We start from the raw sequence: 5,000 nt of genomic DNA, 5'->3' as shown, positions 1-5,000 counted from the left end.
AGATTTTGTTTTAAATTTTATATGAAACTAGCTTTTCAAGGTTAAAGCAATTTTTGTATGCCAACTATTTACAAATTCAAACGATTTTGATCAATACAACTTATTCTGGGCTGGTAACACTGAGTCAAGTGCATTGCAACAACCTAATGGTCAGTAGCTACATGACAGTGAAGTAGAGCGGTCATTGAAGACAGCAGTTCATCTGAAGATTCTGCTAGTGATATAGAAATAGGAAAAATGGCGTGTATGTTCCAGGTGCAACTAGCTCCCAACATTTGTTAAGTCAATCAGTTGTTAAATGACTTGTTGCACGATTTGGAATTACCAAAAAAAAAAAAAAAAAAGGCAGAGTTGATTGGTTCCAGAATTCAAGAATGGAATTTTCTCCAGTCATAGACCAAAGTTTCCCATTTCCGCCATCGCCAGCTGCAGCTTTCATCATTTTACTTACAAGAGGAAAAGGTTTGTTTCTGCCACGATTCCAGTGGCCTGGTGGAAAGTATTGGCTTTCGCTATGCTCCAAAAGAATGGAGGCCGTTCCTTGACTCTAATAAAGCCAGACTTAAAGCTGTATTACCGCACAATGGCAATGAAAATCATTCAATACATATAGCACATGCCACTGGCCTTAACGAGACTTATGAATCAATAGAACTGCTTCTAAGACTCATCAAATATAAGGATCATAATAAGTAATATCTGTGGTGACCTTAAAGTTGTATCATTACTTCTTGGGTTACAGGTGAGCTACACAAAGTATATGTGCCTTTTGTTTCTATGGAACGGCAAAGATGACAAGAACCATTACAGAAAACATGGTTGGCCATCTGAATTAAACTTGTAGTTGGTAAACACAAGGTGAAACATCTAGCATTCATTGACCCTCAGAAAGTACATCTTTCACCACTTCACGTTAAACTTAGCCTTATGAAAAATTTCGTGAAGGATACGGATTATCAATATGGATTTCCAATATTCAAAGGATAAATCAAAGGAATATTGGCATATGTTAAGCTAGAAGCTGGACTTTTTACTGGACCACAAATATGTAGAGTCATCCACAACTCATTGTTTTCATCTAATCTAGGAACATGGACATCTTTCGTCGAAGTTGTCAAAAATTTTCTTGGAAACAACAAAGCTGAAAACCACCGTGAACTTGTAGAAAACATGCTTAAATCTTCTGAAAAAATAGGATGCAGAATGTCTTTGAAAGTGCATTTTTTACATTCTCATCTTGACTTCTTCCCTGCCAATCTTAGGGCTGTGAGTGACGAGTATGGTGAGCACTTCAACCAACATATCTCACTTATAGAAAACAGACACCAGTAATCAATCCAAATATAATGGGAGATCACTGTTAGGTCCTGCAGAAGGAGAGCATGTCATCCTACAAGTGATAGAAAAGGAAACACCAAAGTTTCACTTATGAGCAGAAGCTGTCTTTCGATAGTAACGACAAAATACTAACGTGTTTCGGGTGGATGGTTGGGTGCAAGAGTGAAAACTCCTTAATGAAATTCCGCTGTCGTAAGCCGGAAAAGAGAGGAAAGACATCCTTGTTCACTAATTATTTAAATATATTTAACATAAAATGTGGCACGGAAAAGTGACATAGACAGCTTTCGTAATAGAAGCGGGTGAGAAAAATTTGGAAAATAAGGGTTTTTGATTACACAAAATCTGTACGTGATAGAGAAATTAGGTGTCAGATCTGAAATTAGCATAAGAAATTTGGTAAGAATCAGTTGTTTACGTGTCTGTAACAAAAAAGTTAAAATTTGTTACCTTGTGTAATATTTCTATCATATGAAGATGATATATTATAGTGTCTAATGTATGTAAAGCAACTCATTTTGCAACTACTTGGTTTCCGGTTCGCTTCCACTGCTCGGCATCTTTTACTATACCCTCAATACCAACCGATGCTTCGTGAATGAATTTAGTACACGGAAACTGTGTGGAAACTGACTTTATATTTCTTTTATTTGTTTCAGTCATTTGACCGTAGCCATACTGGAGCACCACCTTTAGTCGAACAAATCGCTGCACCCTATTCTTTATAAGCCTAGTACTTATTCTATCAAACTCTTTTATCGAACCGCTAGTTTACGTAAACACGTCAGTTGTCAAGCGACGGTGGGGAGGGGGATAAAAACAGACATACAAACGCAAGCACACACACACACATATTTGTATTTCTCCTCCCCGTTGGTTGAGAACCAGAGCTTTACATGTTTTACTTGTTGAAATTAATTTTACCTATCAGTGTAACTTTGGAGAATAAAGCATATTCATAAACACACACATGCGCATATATGTGCCGGCTGTGCTTTATGTGTAGGAAAACCAATAACGCATTATCTAGTATGTCCTTTTTCTAAGACGCTGAAAGATTTAATCGTTATTTCTATCTGTTCTAATGGTTACTTATAGGCACCAACGATTACTCGCCCTATATATATATATATATATATATATATATATATATATATATATATATATATATATATATATATATATATATATTGTCAGTGAACAGGTCGCGGTCTCAAAGCGACGAAAATATTTTGACAAATTAAATTTGAATGTTGAAGTGAATCTAATGGTTTTTGCGTGTTTCTTATATGGCTTATAAACACCATCCAGGCTGCAATTGTTTTCGTTCCAGCACACGATCTCAGATCAGGTCACTTGCTATGCAAAAACATCTCCGTAATATATATATATATATTTATACAATATTTTATAATTACGAGTATAATTAAAATTAGGGTTCAGCAAAGATTTGCTTTACCACATACCGAAGTTTAGAAATAGCAGCCAAAGAACCTTAGCTATTTCTTCTACTATAAGAGACTCCCGGACAAAACAAAATACTCGAAATAACACACGCAGACAGAGAGGAAAAATAACGAAATTCACTCGGTATTTGATTACCTATGGACGCGTTTCGGAATTAGATCGGTATGAAGAATGTAAAAATCATACTTCACCCAAACATTTTCCTCTTCAGCATAGGATTCCACGATGTTAAATTTGAGAGCACTAGAAAAAATTGAACATACCTATCCAATTCAAAACAGTATCAGACAGATCATATTCAACGTCCAGTACCAACGAATTCAAAACATACGAATGAGGTTCCTCACCTTCCCTCGCCCATCCACGTGTGTTATCGAGTAAAAATACTACAGAAAAAAACTGTAGTCTATTATCAGGGAGAAAATTATATTATCAATAATAATAAAGGGTAAAATTAATTAACTAGTAATTAATAATTCCACCAAGTAGAATTCGGCATGAAAAAGGACCATTTTTCGGTAAACTTAAACAATATTTTATAATTTTTTTCTCTCTGTGTGCGTGAATTATTTCGAGTATTTTGTTTTGTCTGGGAGTCTCTTCTTATGGTAGAAGAAATAGCTAAGGTTCTTTGGCTGCTATTTCTAAACTTCTAAATCAAATTTTTGCTGAATCCTAATTTTTATTATTATTATTATTATTATTATTAATATATATATATATATATATGTGTGGTGTGTGTGTGTGTGTGTGTGTGTGTGTGTGTATGTGTGTATGTATGTATGTATATATGTATGTATGTATGTATGAATGTATCTATCTATCTATCTCCCCCTTGTTAACAACACGGAAAAAATAGATAGTTACCAGGGTAGCAGAAAATCGCACAAGTAAAAAGGTTGTAACCCCTTGTTTTTAACGGTAGAAACTCCGGGTTTACATGAAATAGTTTGTGTAACATATATAAATAAATGGAGTTAAACGCAGGTGTTATTCAAATTCTTTCACTTCCGACATATGTTTCAAAGATATCACTGATATTATTCCAAAGGAATAAAATGCTGTAAAACAATGTAATCTTCTCTTCAGAGAAATGAAGAAATGAAATTCGTCAATAAGACATTTTAACAGAAAATGATGGATATGTATAATGATTAACTGAACGCTATTGAGTTTGTTTTTAAAAAAAATGTTAGAGGATATAACATCAAAGGTAGCTTATAGAAATAAAGGAAAGAAAAACCAAATAAATGAGAAGTATATAACGATATGTATATTAAATAAAACCATATAGTCTTGGAAAAACATATATCTAGTGAATGTGAAATGTAAGAAGAAAATTAATGTTTAAATTATATATAATGATAGATATCACTTATATGAACTAAAGTTGTGTTTCTGCCAATGTTTACATCGGTATGTACGCTCTATAACCGTGTTTACAAGGGAACTTTTAGAAAAAAAAATAGTTCAGAACTACAGAGAAGACAGAATTCCTTGCCTTTATCATAAGTTATCGAAATTGAGAGAATCAACCAATCTAAATTAAATTGTTTATTGTGGTCTTTTAGATACCAAATTAATTTACTAAGCCCTGTACTGTTACGGTTATTCCTATCTCTAAATGTAGAGCAATGATAAAAAATTATTTTAGATAACTGAGAAGATGAGCTGCCTATATAAAAAAAATACTTCATTAACAGAAGTAATTTTACACTGGTATATAGAATTTTTTATTTTAGAGTTACTTGACATAAACTTGATTCTGCTGTAATTGACTTCAGATACATTAACCTTGTCATTAATATTTCTAGGGGGATGGATGGTATTAGCTAAATTAATGTTAGTATTAGTAAATGTATCATTATTTAACAGGCTAATATTATGTGAAGAGATAGTTTGTAAGAGATTTTTTGTATTGGAAAAACCATTCCTAACCGTGCGTAAGTTAATAATAGAGTAACACCTAGAAGAGAAGATTACATTGTTTTACACCATTTTATTCCTTTGGAATAATACCAGTGACATCTTCGAAACGTGTGTCGGAAGTAAAAGAATTTGAATAACACCTACGTTCAACTCCATTTATATATATATATATATATATATATATATATATATATATATAGAGAGAGAGAGAGAGAGAGAGAGAGAAAGAGGGAGGCAGACAGACAGAAACAGACGGACAGACTGAC

General features: G+C 33.3%; 1 protein-coding gene across 2 annotated transcripts in view; it reads right to left on the bottom strand.

The window, feature by feature from the left end:
• LOC115214285 (tolloid-like protein 2) overlaps positions 1-5,000 on the bottom strand; it is a 125,826-nt gene that overhangs the window by 37,716 nt on the left and 83,110 nt on the right. The window lies entirely within an intron of this gene.

Source organism: Octopus sinensis, linkage group LG7 (genome assembly GCF_006345805.1).
Source record: "Octopus sinensis linkage group LG7, ASM634580v1, whole genome shotgun sequence".
Classification (NCBI taxonomy): Eukaryota; Metazoa; Mollusca; class Cephalopoda; order Octopoda; family Octopodidae; genus Octopus; species Octopus sinensis.
Note: the sequence above shows the minus strand (reverse complement) of the source record. Positions and strands in the feature narration are given on the sequence as shown.